This window comes from Callospermophilus lateralis, unplaced genomic scaffold (genome assembly GCF_048772815.1).
Source record: "Callospermophilus lateralis isolate mCalLat2 unplaced genomic scaffold, mCalLat2.hap1 Scaffold_96, whole genome shotgun sequence".
Taxonomy (NCBI): domain Eukaryota; kingdom Metazoa; phylum Chordata; class Mammalia; order Rodentia; family Sciuridae; genus Callospermophilus; species Callospermophilus lateralis.
Window position 1 is genome coordinate 593,311 of NW_027517776.1, and position 17,012 is coordinate 610,322.

At 32.6% G+C, this 17,012-nt stretch overlaps 1 protein-coding gene across 1 annotated transcript in view; it reads right to left on the minus strand.

The window, feature by feature from the left end:
* Positions 1-17,012, minus strand: part of LOC143641315 (cadherin-10-like) — a 104,992-nt gene that overhangs the window by 49,772 nt on the left and 38,208 nt on the right. The gene's annotated exons all lie outside the window — the stretch shown is intronic.

Sequence of the window (17,012 nt, forward strand, 5' to 3'; positions counted from 1 at the left end):
CATTTATCCATTGTGCAAAATTCTTACTCCGCCTTCAAGGTCATAACTGTGATCCTACATAAATTGATTTTTAAAGTACATTTAAAACTTGTGTCTCTTTCCTTCTGCCTGAATTATAATTTTAGTATATGAATGTATAAATTTTCTGTATTTTATTCATAACTACATATATAAATTATGTGTATACATATATGTATATAAATATGTGTATAAACTTTCAAAACACATGTGACAATTTTGAAATATTATTTCTGTAAGTCATCGTGAAAGAAAACATGTATTTATTTTTAGGACAGGAACCAAGCCTTCTATTCTTTTGGACTCTTAATAATAAATACAGTATAGAGTACATCATTAACTATTACTAGAAGGAAATGAACATTGCAGTCAAATGCCACTATAAGGGCCCATTTTGTGTAGGGTTTGTTCGTTAGTTTGTTTTTTGTACTGTGGCTTGAACTCCAAGGTGCTTTACCCTTGAGCTACATCATCAGTCCTTTTATATTTTATTTGGAAGCAGCATCTAACTAGGTTGCTTAGTTAGGATCATGCTAAATGTCTGAGGCTGGCCTTGACTTCTCCTGCCTCAGCTTCAGGTGCCACTGGGATTAGAGGTGTGCACAAATACACCTAGCCCATTTCGTAAAAATCCTCAATATTTTGGATGAGTGGAAAAGTTAAAGTTAGATGATGAAAAGTGGGGATCAACAACTGCTTAAGAAAATCTTATTCTTCATATTGAAGAATATTGAGGTTATAAGTTAAGACAGGAGCTCAAATCAACTATGAATATTAATCAATGGGAATATGATGCATACATGGATTACCAAGAAACATATTTAATTTTTGTAGGAATAAGAATGCAAATATAGGGTTGGGAATATAGCTCAGTTGATAGAGTGCTTGCCTTGAATGAATAAGGCCCTTGGTTCAATCCCTAGCACCACCCAAAAAAAAAGGAAAAAAAAAGAATGCAAATCTAGCCAGGTTTAGTGGTTTACAACTGTAGTAATCCCAGTAGCTTGTGAGGCTGAGGCAGAAAGATTCAGAGTTCGAAGCCAGCCTCAACAAAAACAAGGTGCAAAGCAACTGAGAGAAACTCTGTCTCTAAACAAAATACAAAAATAGGGCTCTGGATGTTGATCAGTGATTGATTGCCCCTGAGTTCAATCCTCAGATGCCACTCCCCACCCTAAAAGGATGCAAATTTAAATTTTCTCTGAAATTATCAGGGTATCATACACCTCTATAATTTATCTTAGGAACAGCATTACTCAGGTTAGTAATAGCAGGCTCACTTTCCCATTGGTGGCATGTACAATAACCAGATTGATTAAGAAACAATCCTATTGCTATGGCACCATCACTGTATATACAACAAGAACCAGAACGTGAGAGGAGAAATGTGTGCAGAGGTAACTAATGACCAGCAACAGTTTTCTCCCCTGAAAAACTGTCCATTCTTGCTATAGGTTTGAAGTGAAGACCTGTGGTTGACCAAAGAAGAGGGTATTTCTGTGAATTAGAGACCCAGAGCTCACATAGCATCAAAGGGCAAACACTGTTGAAGCAAGGGACTTCAAGCACATTATCATTCTTCAGCCAAAGACTTAAGATGTGTTGAATTATGAGTCTGGAGGGATGCTTAAGGATAAGGCTGAAAGCTTCAGAAAGCAGAACACAACTGTCCATATTGCTAGAGACTAATGGCTATTAGGTTCAAAACAAAAAATCATATAAAAGTAGGAAATAGGTGAGAGTGGAGAGTCCTCCAAGGAATGGTAAATTGAACTGACGATTTATATGTTTTTCTCTAAAGGCATTCAATCTCAGTGCTTCTTAAATTTTAAAAATGCAGACCTGGTCCCTTGGCAAACGTGCACTGCCAGGAAGAGAAAGCAGGAGATACATTCTTCATGCAAAGCTGAAATGGCAAAACAGACAGCCGATCTACTTTTGGAGAATTTGTCAATCATTGATGAAAATGAGAGAGAGAGAGAGAGAGAGAGAGAGAGAGAGAGAGAGAGAGAGAGAGAGAGAGAGAGAGAATTGGTTAATGCAATTGTGGGGACAGGCAATTTTGAGATCTGTAAGGAAGGATGGGATTTTTAAAATTCTAGTAAGACTTGATGTTGAAATCTCAAGTCAAAAACCCATATGACAGAGTAGCAAGATGAAAACTCAAGCTGCATTTCTGTTAGAATCTTGAGAAGTCTTCTTTGGGATCCCTCTGTCTTTGATTTTAAGCCCTTTAACTAATTGGATGAGTCCCAGACACATTGTGGAGGTTAATCTATATATGTAATATTTACTGATTAAAATTGTTAATCCTATTTAAAAATATCTTAACAGCAATAGTAAGACAAATATTTGACCACACAATTGGGCACCCTATCTTTATCAAGATGGCACATAAAATTAATGATCACAGGTGATAAGCAAATAATATGAGAAAAACCTTCCCAGTAATAGTACTAACCCTTGTCCTAAAACAAGTGCATCATTTTCATCCTCTGAACAAATCATGGCTCTCCAATTCAGTTAACTGTGATTATCAAGCTGCTCATTCAACCAAAAACCTAGGCTGGGGACATAGACCAGTTGGTAGAGCACTTATCTCACATGCACAAAGCCTTGGGTGGGTTCCATCCCAGCATCTCCCCCACTCCCCCCCCAAAAAAAAGTCTAAGCAAAGTGAAATCCTAGGAGTCACTGACTCTTCCCCCTTGCTCTACCCTTTTATTCCATAAGTAAAACCCTTCTGGCTTCAAGATATATCTTCAGTTGCTTCTCATAATCTCTACTATTGCTATTTGAATGCCAGTCTCCATAGTTTGCCACTGAAGCTCTTGAAGCTGGTCACTCCACTTCTATTTTTGTCCTTCCAGGATTACTCTCTACCTTCTAGCCAAAGAGATCATCTTTCAGTGTAAAACAGTGCATGCCACTACTTTGCTCAAAATCCATCAGTGGATTCCCCATGTACTTAGAACTTTATCTAAAGCCCATAACTTAATTAATAATTAATTATAAGTAACTTAAAATTATTTATAATTAATTCATAATGATGTAGCCTCTGCCTGTCACTTTGACTTCATACTCCTTTCAACCAACTATACTCAAACTGGCCTGTTTCTTGAATATACCCTTGCTAGTTTTATGAATGAGATCACCCCTTCACTTATTTTTTTTTGTACACTATTCAATTTTCCTCTGTTGTGCATTCATATCTTTCTTCCCTCTCTGTTATTCTTGATCTGCTTGACATATTCTCAATTTTAAGGGTTTCTTTATACATTTTGATTTGACAATTTATAGTTATGTCATTAGAAGTGACTTCTTCAAGTTTGAGATTTTTATTTTATCATTGATAATAGTTTCCTTTGTCCTAGGGAAATGTTTAATTTTAATATAGTCAAATTTATCAATCATTCATTATATGATTATTATTCTCTGTATCTCTTTAAAGAAATATTTTTCTAACTCAAAATCATATATTTTGAGCCATAAAATTCTCTCTTTTAATATTTTATAAGTTTTCCTTTTGACATTGGATTCACTTTTACCATCTGAATGTGTGTGTGGATGTATGTCTATGATGCTATACATAAAACAAAGGCCTATTTGTATTTCTAATCAGCAGTCAAAAAAGATTGTTCTTAATCCATTAATTCTTAACTGTAACTAGATCATCAATGCATTTTTGTCTGTTTTAGATCCTTCCATTTTGCTCCATTTGTCCATTGGCACTGCTGTGGTTTGAATGTGTCTCCCCTTACACTCCAATAAGCATTTGGTGAGAGCTGAATCACCAGTGCAGCAGTCTTGGCATATGAGGACAATGAGGGAAGGTTAGGCCATTAGAACTCTGCCTTAATGAGAAAGTTAATGCGGTTGTTACAAGAGTGGCTTCCTTATCATGGAAATAGGTTTAAATAAAATGACAAGTTTGGTCCTCTCTTGCTTTCTCATCCTCTCATCTTCCACTATGAGATAATGCAGCAAAATTGTTCTTGTCAGATGCCAACTGTTTGTCACTGACCTTGGCATTCTCCAGATACGTGAGAAATGTTTTTTTTTTTTTTCCTTACTCAGTTTCTGGTATTTTGATAAAGCAGCACAAAACAAACTAAATTATGACAGGCATGATTATTTCATTAAAAACACTCTCAATTTGTTGTAATAATTATTGATATCTGTTCAAATAAATAATAATTCCTATCTATTTTTTTAAAATGTCTTAGCATTCTTGGTTTATACCATAGAGATTTTTTAATTAGTATGTAACATTCTGATATAATAGCAAAACAATCACTATAGAATAATAGAATTATTGCTTACAATTACACTCAACCACAGGGTTTTCTATAACTGCCTATGTTTTTGCCTAGACAGTGAGGTCAACCAGGTTTCATCTTTTTCAAGATACATCCCCCAGAGTCTGCTGTTATGATCCAAAAGGGAATTTATGAGATTCAAACTGTGTTTATCTCTGTCACCCTGTGATAGTTCTTCACCAGTGCCCTGTGACTTTCCAACTCCAGTATGTTATACCCTTATTTTTTTTTTTTCATTTCGATGTGATAAATACTGAGTATATGTGCACTTATTCTCTTGGGCAGAAAGAGAAGCCTGGATATTGTTTTTCTTGAATGGACAACTTCTTTATCTTCATTTTCACATTACAGTAAAAAAAAATAAGCTATAGTTAGCAGGCGCATAGGCGCATTCCTGTACTCCCAGTGCCTCAGGAGGCTGAGACAGAAAGATCGCAAGTTCAAAGCCAGCCTCAACAAAAGCAAGGCACTAAGCAACTGAGTGAGAACCTGTCTCTAAACAAAATACAAAATAGCCTGGGGATGTGGTTCAGTGGTTGAGTGCCCCTGAGATCAATCCCCTGTACCAAAAAAAAAAAGTTATACTTATTCTGACTTCTGATCTTTTGTATAAAACTCATGGGTTTATTTCCTTCTAAAAGTTTGCAGAAATTTCTGTTTATCCAGATTTCCGAAAGTTAATAGTATTAAAACTGCAACACACTCACCAAGTCCTTTCAGTCAGCAGCCTCATACCATTCAGTTATGGGACATTCTAATAAAATTTTTTATTAGTGCCCCTCTCCTCCATTTTAACATTCAACATTTTTGGACATCCTATTTATTCAGACATCAATCCTCATCATTTTTCCTTTTATTCCATTATCCCTTAGCTTCTATTTTTTTCTTTGTTCATGTTTTATTCCATTGACTGTGTTTGTTACATTTCTCTCCAAGTCATATATTGAGAATTTTATTTCCAAAGGCATATTCTTCATCTATGATACTTCATTTTTAATTACATATATGTAATGCACAGTATTTTCCATAGGGGTATCCAACAATCTTTTCATCATATAACCTCTTTTAGTAACTTATCACTCCCTAATCAAGAGAAAGAATTTTATATCCTTTCTATGGTTTCCACATCAAGAACACAATTCCTCTCCCCCTGAATCTCTTGTAACGAACAGAATATATTTAAGGGGAAGCTTCAAGACTTCTCATGCTGGATGAGAAAAGATGGAGAACCTTTTGCCTTGTGAACTGGGTTTCTTGCACTATTGCACTGAGCAGTTATTATGTGATTATTTGAGTTGCTCTGATGTCAGCATGCTATGAGGAGCACCAACTAGCTCTTACTGAATCCATATAAGGACAGGGAGCAAAAGCAAGAATGAAGGGGAGAAAAAGAAAAAGAGATAGGTACCCAGTTATCTGTCAGATACTCCAGCTGCTAGGCCACTCACGGAGTCCACCTTCATGAAAAACTCAGGTTGAATCGTCCAGTCAAGTTCTTACTTTTGTCCTGAATCATAGGCAGCATGACAGCTACTTAAATTACTATTGTTGTGCTAAATCATTAAATTTAGTGGGGTTAGTCAACAAATATATATAGTACTTACATTGAATATTTTCATACATGTGGAATTGACTTTTTAATTTTTTTGCATATTCTCTAATTCCTTCAAATTATTTTTTCCCCATTTGTTTCCTTTCTTTGGTTTTTTGGAATGTTTTTTCTTTAAAAATTTTGGTTGATAGTTTCACTAAGGTAAACAAAGCAATGTTCAAAATTTTATCTTATAAAATTTTAGAAATTATTCCAATTTATTCTTTTCTTTCTTCTCATTTTGTGTACTGAGTATTTTACTTCTTTTTTTAAGTATTACACATTTTTTAAACGTTCTATTGTTGTTGTTTATTTTTTTAAAGATTAGGTTCAACAGTAGGTAGTCACACTTACTATATCACCTCCAGGGAAATATATGATTGCCTATTTTGTTTATGTCAATAGTAGATTTGGAAAGCTGGGGAGATAGGGATGCAAACCCAATCAATACAGTTGATGACTGTGGAGAAAGTAAATTCAATAAACATTGAGTTCAAATTAAAGGTGAAAATAATGCCACTTCAGCCTCAGCATTCTTCTGTAGTGTACTTCTGCTGAAGTGATGGGGGTGGCTAGCATGGTGACCCTGTATTAATTCCCAATAAATTCTTCATAATTTTTTTGTCTGGTATCATATGTTCCTTGTGCTTCTAATGTATATTTATATTATTTTCTTCTTTTGTAAATAAGAAAGAAAGAGTTAAGAGTAATTAGGCAACCATGTTAAAACATACCCTTTTGAGAAAAAATAGTGCAATTGTTCTAAGTTAAATTGAATTGTAGTGTATAATTGCCCAAAAAATAATTGTAATTTGATTTACAGTAATAAATAATATATCACTGTATGTTCATTTTTATATTTCACTGTTAAAACTCCAAAACCTATAAAATATAGTTATTCTACATATTAGTCCCACAAGGTCTTTTTATAAGAATTAATTAAATCAACATTATAGTCTAAGTTCCATCCTTCCTGAAAAATTCATTACATGTCCTTTTACCACTAATGATCAGACAAAATTTTTGATTGAACTAACCATTATGTGTAATTACTTGGAAGTTTTTGTAAAAAAATTAGTGACTAGAAAATTACAAGAATTAATACAATTTAATTAAATATTTAATATAACTATTAAAAGTTAGTCCTTGTCTTTATTAATACTGCCATTATGTAAGAAAGAAAAATTAATTGAGCATAATTTATTTATAAAACTGTGGTAACACATATTCACTTAGACACTAGAGTTGTTCAGAAATATTTTTACATATACTACCAATCAATTGAAATAATTCAAACCAAATAATTAAATTATGTTCTGAAGATTATTTTCATAGTTTTTATTTAAAAAATAATGAGAAAATGAATTTGAAGATATTCTTCTTTTCAAGATTTCCTAAACAATATCACTTCATCTGCCTAAATTCTATGAAAGATGGCTTTCTATTGTTATACCATATTCTGCAACTTTGATCAAAAGTAAAAAGATTATTAAAATTTATTGCTTTTTTATTTTGCATTGACTTCCAATTCTTTAGATTTTTTTAATTTACATCTGACATTACTATAAAATTTTCTACTTGAAATTTTCTGGATTTTATTTCCATTACTTATAGTTTTCTTTATTTTGCCAGTTAAGAAAGTTGTATTTTTTTTTTATTTTCATGCTCTTAATTTAAATAATCATCGTTCTTTCCAACTGATTACATTTTCCTATGTTTTTAGTAAAACAGAACAAATTGCTAGCTGAAAAAAAGAGTTCAATGCATTTCCATATAATTTCATTTATAATTTGGCGATTCCCAGCCCCTTGCACATAAAAATAAAGACAACACACCATTAAAATTCCATAGCTTAATTTCATTTTCAGCTCAATTGTTTGCTTGTATCCTTTAGTCATAGTCAAGGGAACAAAAATGATATGAATTCATAGTGCTTATTTCTAGTCATTGAAAAAAAGGCCTGAGGTTAACAATAAGTATCTCTGTCTAATATGAGAACAAATAATTCCTTTAGCATCTGTGACAATCAATGCTGTTCCAATGAAATCCTCCCTGATGAATTTAACAATTATTTAAAAATTGGTATAGTCACTTAACAAAATAAGATGAATGGAATGGATTAAAGATGGAAGTAATGGTGCATATATATCATTTCTCTCAAGCAAGAACTAAATTTAATTTTTTAGCCCCTTTGAGTTATCATCCCAACAATTTTATATTCTGCATAAAACTTTTAACAGCCCCCAGAATTAAAGTTTTTTGAAATGAGAGAAAAAGGAAAAACGTAAAATGTTTTTTGTTTCTGTTATAAATTTATGTGACAGTAAGTAAAATAGGAATAGAAAAAATGAAAAAGATGAACTCTATTTTTAAATTGAGTGTAACAGAGTAAGTACAGTGTGTACCAAAGATCATTTAAATGCTGAAAACTTGTAAAACTCTAAGTAGTGTTAAAATTTATTAATATTTCTGGGCAAACTTTCTGTAATTAAGAGCATTTAATGCAATCACTATATTTCTCATTTCAGGATGTTTGTCTATAAAAAAATTAATAGTCCATTATTACAAACTACAATCAAGATTCTCAATTTTCTAGGATATTCATAAACTTAAATATTCTTAATCTCTCATTTAGGATAAGAAGCCATGGCATGAATAAAAAGGATTTATAAGATATTAAAATAATAATATCTATTAGAATAAAAATTATTAAAGATAAATATTACATTAGTTACTAGAATTACTTATTTTAGAAAAAAAGATCTATTTAGATGACCATACTTTTTTTTACTACACTCTGTTAAACTGACAAAGGACAAGGATGTATGTATATACTGGAAAGGCAAAAATTTCATTACCCACCTAATGCAAATCAAAAATGTCAGAGTTAAGAAAAGGAGATGTATGACTAAAAATCAGAGATAAAAAGAAACACAGAAGGTCAGGTAAACACACACACCCATATGTATATAATAATAAAGAATAACATCTATCTAGATTATTACAACGTATATTAAGTCTTGATCAACTGAAACATAAGCTAGGTAAGAATCAGCATATTTCACCTTGTGAAGTCTTACTGTCATTTCACATTGACTGTCACTATGAATTCTTGCATCTAAAGTCAAAACTTTAATGTGGGTTGGGGTTGTGGCTCAGTAGTAGAGCATTTGCCTCCCATGTGTGAAGCACTGGGTTCAATTCTCAGCAACACATATAAATAAATGAATAAAATAAAGGTTTAACAACAACTAAAAAAAAACAACAATTAACAAAAACTTAAATGTGCTTCATAAGCCAGATTATTTTCACAAGAGTCTTATCCAATCTCATTCAGCATACTACTTTTAATTTTTTATATATATTCAGTGACTTTAAAAATCTTATTCTTAAACTCAAACATTTTCCTTGGGTAATGTAATGGTGGTGGGTGGATGTGTAGTTTGAATTATTTATTTTAATGTATCTTTTCAGTAGTATATAATTCTTATCAAAATATGCACTATATTTTGTGTATTTAAAATTAGCACACACAGATAAATATGCTGTTCAAAAATAAGTACCATAGGAATTAATAGGATGCTAAAATTTTACTCTTCTAGCAAATGAATCATCCCACCTTTTGTTTTTAGACAACATGCCACAGCCAATTTTAGCCATGTTGAAATTTTAGCATATGTTAAAATTTAATACTTATTTCTGACATTAAATCTTTGCAAGCAATGTATATCTAGACACATGGAGAAACACTCTAAATTAATTATCTTTGTTTTATAAAATAAAAATGTAGTTACAATATGCATAAGTTGAACTTAGATCAATATTCATCAACAGCACTTTGTTCAGACAGTGTATTATTGCACTCATTCACATGGAAGGACCCATTTCATCTTGAGAAATCTTTATTTGAAAAGAAAATTCAAAAGTTTTCTGACCACTTGAAAATATATCATGGGCAGGAAAGAGAAAAATAGGCTATTCCAATGAAGTTTTGGTTAAAATATTATTATCCAAAGTAGCCAGGCTCAGCCCATGCCTATGATCACATGGATTGGGGAGGCTGAAGAAGGAGATTTCCTAGGTTGAAGCTAGCCTGTGTAACTTAGTGAGACCCTGTCTCAAATAAAACAAAAGAGCGCGGGACATAGCTCAGTAGTAAAGTACCGCCTGGTTCAATCACTAGTACCACCCCCCCAAAAAAATAAATGAATTACCCAAAACATGCATTTTTGCAAGGCAATAAAAAAGTGGTATTAGTAACTGATAACTGTGTTATAAAAAAATGCTTTCTGAATTGATACTTTAAAATCTAAGTCTAGTTATCATAAGAAAGAAATGTTACAGTCTAGTTACCCTATCCAATAAATGGTAAATGAGCATTTTCATTTGGAAATGTTTAACTGATTAAAGTTCCAAATATAATCAGTTTATTACACAGGCCAGATTCCAGTTGCTATGTATTTCTACTGGCTAGAAAACAAATTAAATGTGTGGTCATACTTTCTGTACTTCAATGTGGTACTCTTTAATATTTGCTACTTTTATACCACTGCTTTTGAGTAACATCAGTTTTCAGTATTTCATCTCTAAATCTGTGAATATCTCAATATTTTTGTCTTGCCTTTAACTTTAAAAACTTTAGGTAACATGTCTTTAGCTTTTTTTGATTAAATCAAAATGAACTAATGATATTTTGTTCAGAAATATTTCCAGTTCCTTGCATGTGTGTATGTTTTTCAATATTCTATCCATTTCCTTCAGTTTGCATATTTCTGGCATATTAAAGATGCTGGCAGGAAAAATATGCTTGGGAAGAAAATCAACCACCAACATAGTATATCCCCAACATATAATTATCACTAATGCTGCCACTTCCAATTCTGACTATGTTTTTAGATTCTTCTTTTCATTTATATAATAAAAATTGCATTTAATTAAATATTCTGTTTGATAATGATTATTGTATTTTCTCATGGAAGTTTTAATAGGGCTGAACATTTGGGTAGGGCTTGATAAATTCTAAAGAGTTTGCATATTGATCACAAAATTTTGATTTCTGAAATTATGATTTGCATGAATGGATACCATTATTTCATTTATAAACATGGAAACTGAGACTCTGAAAGATTAGATCATGTTTTCAAGAAATTCCATGCTGAAGTTAAAACTCCAGAGTTTTTTTTCCCCTATGAATGTCTGTCTGTACATTTTTTGAATAAAACAATTTCAGTCTGAGAAATTGTTGTTGATGGATTTTTGTACTCAATCAGAACCCTGCCCACAAAACAAAACAAAATAATGCAGTAACTCTGTGATGCTTTGCATATAAGTATTAATATGCTCTTATACTATAGAGCATATTTAATCCAGGTTTCTAAATTATGTAGTTTTTGATTTGATTCCTAGCTTTGTTGTTTATTAACTAAATGGCTAGATATGATAACTGACTTTCCTAAGTTTGTTTCCTCCTGTGGAATGACAATATCTATCTTGCAATAGTGTTGAGAAGATTTAAACACAGCACCTAAATAGTAACTGGCACAGATGAAAGGAACAGAATGTGGTCCCTGGTATTATTTTAATTATGTTATAAAATATCACATATTTTTAATTTTTTTTTTAAAGAAAGAGTGAGATAGAGAGGGAGAGAGAGAGAGAGAGAATTTTTTAATAGTTTTTTTTTTAGTACTTGGTGAACACAGCATCTTTGTTTGTACGTGGTGCTAGGATCGAACCCGGGCCGCACGCATGCCAGGCGAGCGTGCTACCACTTGAGCCACATCCCCAGCCCACATATTTTATTTTTAAGTATAATGCTCAAATATCAATGTGTATTATACATAGAAAAAAATGTGAATGGTAGAGCATATGTATGAGGTTTGAAAGCAGTAATATCTAGGAGATTAACAGAAATTTCATATAATGTATTAATTACTGCAAAAACATGCTTGGTATGAATTTTAAATTATTTCATAATCAAGATAAATTAAAAAATTAAAAACAATCCTATAAGGATATGACTATACGCATTTCTAACTGTGTTACGGTTAAACTACTCTGGACTTAATTCAAAGGTCATTTTCCTTGTGATTAGCTCAAAATGAGCCATCATTTGTGACCCATTTGCATTCATCCATTCCCTTATCACTCTCTGTAGTAACTCCACAAGTCTCCTCCAAACTTCAGAAGTACTCAATTTCCCACAGTTAGGTGAACATTAAAGACTATGCCTATCCTCTTAAAGAAAATGTATATAAGAACAGATGCCATAAAATGATTAAAAAATACCACATTTTAAGATTAAATGTATATTATTTGGAATCATGAGAATTAAAATAAACACAAAAAGACAGCATAAAGCAATAGTAAAATCAGATCATTTCCAAGACATTCTGAAAAAGCTGAAGCTTGGAGAAAAACCACAATTTTGTAAAGGAGCCATAAGACAATGATCCCAGTAATTAATTAGAGATAGCAATTCATAATGTTAGATAAGGCCACCCCCTATTTCTATTCCAATGTGGATCATGCAAAGAAACTAAAATTATAAAGCAAAAATCAAATGGTCCTCGTCTAACATATCAGAATCTTTCTAAGTAGAGCCAATAATATATATATAATTTATATATGTATGTATATATATACACACACACACATTAGCACCAGTACTAATCCATTGTTATAAGAAGAGGAAATGGGAAATAGAAACCCAGAAGAAATCATGTGAGGACATGACAAAAACTAGCTACCTGTACGCCAATGAGAGATCACAGAAAAAAACCAATCCTTCTGACAGACATCCTGATCTTGGACTTGTGGCCATCAGAACTGGGAGAAACAAAGTTCTGTTCTTTAAGCCTCCCCATCTGTTGTATTTTGTTATGGCAGCCCTAGAAAACTCACACAATGAGAACACAATTCTCCATAAAATGCTCTGACCCAGGAAAGATGCTACATGCAAATACAACCTTAGGGAATTTTTGATGGCTTTATCTTCCTCAAGTCATCTCATCTCAGATACTGAAAAAAATGCATTCATAATATGCATCTATAGTTTTATCCAATCCCAACTCCTCCATAATACCAATCATAATGCACTCTTGAACACATTTTTCTTTGCTAGAGAAATCATCAAGATCTGGTGCCATTCTCTGTCATTTCAACTTTAATATTTCCAGGACCATATGCTACAAACCATATCCTGGGGCTCTGGTGTAGATGAAAAACTTAAAATACCAATGCTTTCCTCAAAATTTCTTCACAAAGTGATATTTTGGCATTCTTCTTTGAATTTTTTTTTAGTTGTTGATAGACTTTTATTTTATTTATTTATATGCAGTGCTGAGAGTCGAATTCAGTGCCTCATGCCAGACAACAGAGCTACTGCTGAGCCCCAGGCCTAGCCCCAGCCCTTTTTGGTATTCTTATAATTATGATCAATCTAAAGTCAAAGTTTCACTACTGTAGGTCTCTGAAGACACCATGAAGCTTAGAAGTTTTACAGATGATCAGAAGGTGATGCATGAAAGCAATCACCTTCTGATCATCTGTAAAACTTCTAATAATCATTTGAAAATCAAAAGAAGCTTTACCTCCTCCATGAAGTATTTTGAAAAACATTTTCACCGCTAACATTTCAGTGCTCCCCAAAAATTTGAATGAATCTCACAGACAATACATTTGCACATACGAATATGTAACAATGGGGCTGGGGTAGAACACTTGCAAGTGTGAGGTGCTGGGTTTGATCCTCAGCACCACATATAAATAAGTAAATTAAATAAAGTTATTGTGTCCATCTACAACTAATTTTTAAAATGTAGCAATGAATTTTAATGTTGTATAAAACCATAATATACCAATAAAAATTTAAAAAATACTAAAAGAAACTAGGATATTATAGTTGATAAAAAGAAAAGCAAGATTAATGAAAACTTAGAAAAAAGAGAAAAAAAAAACAAGAAAATACAATACATAGAAGTTAAAAAAATATGCTTACCAAACTATATTCACAAATTTTATATAACCATGATAAATGCAAATTATCATTCCATAATTTGAAAACACTACTCTTTAGATACTGATTTAACAAATTTAAATAGAGATACATAATCATTCAGTCTGATGGTAATTAACTTCTATATAGCTTATGTTTTTCATTCTTTATTTTTGTCCTCTATGTTAATATAATTTTGGAAGAGGACCACCATTTTACCCAGTTATCCCACTCCTTGGTATATACCCAATGGATTTGAAATTAGTATACAATAGTGAAACAGCCACATCAAGATTTATAACAGCACAATTCACAATTGCTAAGCTATGGAAGCATCATAGTGTCCTACAAATGATGAATGGATAAATAAATTACGTTATATATAAAAAATGAAATATTACTCATCCATTAAAAAAGAATGACTTTGTGATATTTTCCAGTAAATGGATAGATATGGAAACTGTCATGCTAATGAAATAAGCCAGTCCCAAAAAACTAACGGCTGAATGTTCTGTCTGATATGTGGATGCTAAACCCAACAAGGTCAGGGAGGGGAAGAATAGAAGTAAAGGGGATTAGACAAAGGGGAAGGAAGGGAAAGGAAAAGGATAGGAATAAGAAAGACGGTACAATGTATCTGGTATAATTTTCTTATGTACATATATAAATATACTACAGTGAAACTCCATGTTATGTACAACTATAAGAATGGGATCCTAATTAGAATAAGTTACACTCCATGTGTATATGTTAAAATACACTCTATGTGTGTATCTAAAAAAGAACAAATAAAAAAGAAAAAAATGGCAGAAGTAATGATGTTTTTAATTTAATCTTTTCCAAATGCTCCATTTGATTTATGACCAAACCAGAAACCCAAGATATTAAATGATTTTCTCATTTCCATACATATAATTGGTGGCAGAGAATGGCATGCAAGAGTGTCATTATATAACTCACTAAAAAAGTATCTGCAAGGGTGTTGAATTTGTATATTTATAAGCAATTTTAAAACATGAGTTTGCATTTATTCTATAAAGATTTCTGTAGTTAACATCATATATGATTTAGGAAGACAAAAGGGGTTTCCTCCACACTCAAAATCAAAACCAAAAGACAGACTCATCCATCTCACCATTTCCTTTAACACAGTTCCCCAAATACTCATACTTTCAATGAGTACATACAAATATATTAGCAAGCGTACTAACTGAAAAGGAAAAAAAAAAAAAGAAAATCTTTAAAAAGATATTTGAAAGTCAAAATAATAGGATGTTGGAATGAAGTAAGAACACATTTTATCCTAAACGATTTGACTCTCAAATAACCTGCCCATTTAGTTGGTATGTTTGTTTAGGATATTTGAGTCTGGAACTGTTTGTCAGTATTCCTTAATGAAGATTTAGACAATCATAGAAATTACAGAGGAGCTGAACTTCAAGATCTGCCTCGATTTAGTTTTCATGTTTCCTTATATTTAAATAAGGGGTAGGCATTTTGGTTGTATTATCACAAAAGTGGTACTATGTTCTTTTTTCACCTTGATAATAAGCACTAAATATCATTTTCTGTTTTTACATATTATATTCATTTTGTTCAACATAAATCTCTACTGGAAAGTTTGGTGTCTTCCCCTTGTAATTAATACATATTTTCATAAGAAACAACAATGTAAGCATTGTACTTCTTATTTTTTTATTCCATCAATGAATCAATAATTTATATCTTCATGAGTTGTTTCTTATCTTCTTCAATGGGTTATGATTCATGACTAATATTATTTATTTTGATGTTCAAGCACTATAGAGTTGCTTTTAAGTACAAGTTGCCTTCATTCTTTGACAATCTATTTGTTTTCTGATAAAAGGTGAATGAGATTTGTATAAACCCTGATCTTTTTGTGGACTCATCCTCAAAAATCAAGCTACTAGGGACACTCTCATTAAATAGAACTAAGGTTTATTTTTGTGTACATATACCATACATGGGTATTATATATATGTTTGTATATATATGTACATATGTTAAAATGAATTCATTCTAGTGCCTCTAATTGTTGTTCAATAACACAGTTTTATTCATTTCCTTACTTCTGTGTGCTGGGAGCCATCAGCCAAGTAGGTATGACAATTTCCTTGCCAGCTACACCCATGCTGTCTAATGGAAGAACTCCTGAAAGGTGACCTTGCTCAAGGACCAGGGCGGATCCGTGTTTAGGGTGTCCCCGGTTTAGCATAATAGGAGATTAGGGTGTTCCCCCTTTAGAATAGGGCGGTTTAGCATAGTAGGAGATTAGGGTGTTCCCCCTTTAGAATAGGGCATATCCTGCTGCCTGAGTTCCTCTTGATTTCTTAGGGTCAGACAGTATATTTTGGGAGACAGAAGCCCAGGGGGTGAATTTGGGCAGAGAACGTGGATTCCCCCAGAACGTGTTTGTAGAAGGCCGGTGTGAGATTGGGAATAAAGAATTGCTGTTTGAATCTACAAGCTGTGTGGTGGCTCGTGATTTGTGCCCAGCCAGAGACCGCGGCATCTGGTGGCCTGTACGTGGAACGCCTGAAGCTTTAGGGTAAGTGAAATTGTTCACCCCTGAGGGAAGGCGAGAGAATAGGTGACCATTTCAAAAAACAATGTGTTCTTCTTTTGATTTATTTTGTTTTTCTTTAAAGCTGCCTATCCCTAGAAATTTCTCAGGCAAACTGGAAAAAATGGTTGACTAAAGGTTTGAAGTTTGTTGGCCCTGAGGAAGAGAAAACTGATAGAATGATTTTTGATTCCGTTTTTGTTTCATTCAGTTTCGGTTTTGTTTTGTGTTATCTTATTGGGTTGCGTTATTTTTATAGTAGATTAAAACAAACTGAAAAGATGTTAAGTAAATTGTTAGAGGTTCAGAACATGGAGAAAGACATTTTAGATCAAGCAAAAGAGAAGGTCTCTCGAGCTAGTCAGACAGAGGAAGAAAATTTAAAGGAAAAGGGGTTGTTAGGAAAAAGGCCACAACAGGAGGCTGTTACTAACTCCGTTTTATCACAAGAGGGTGTAATTCAACCAACAGCCCCACTGATAGAGACAGCTGAGTGGCCCTCAA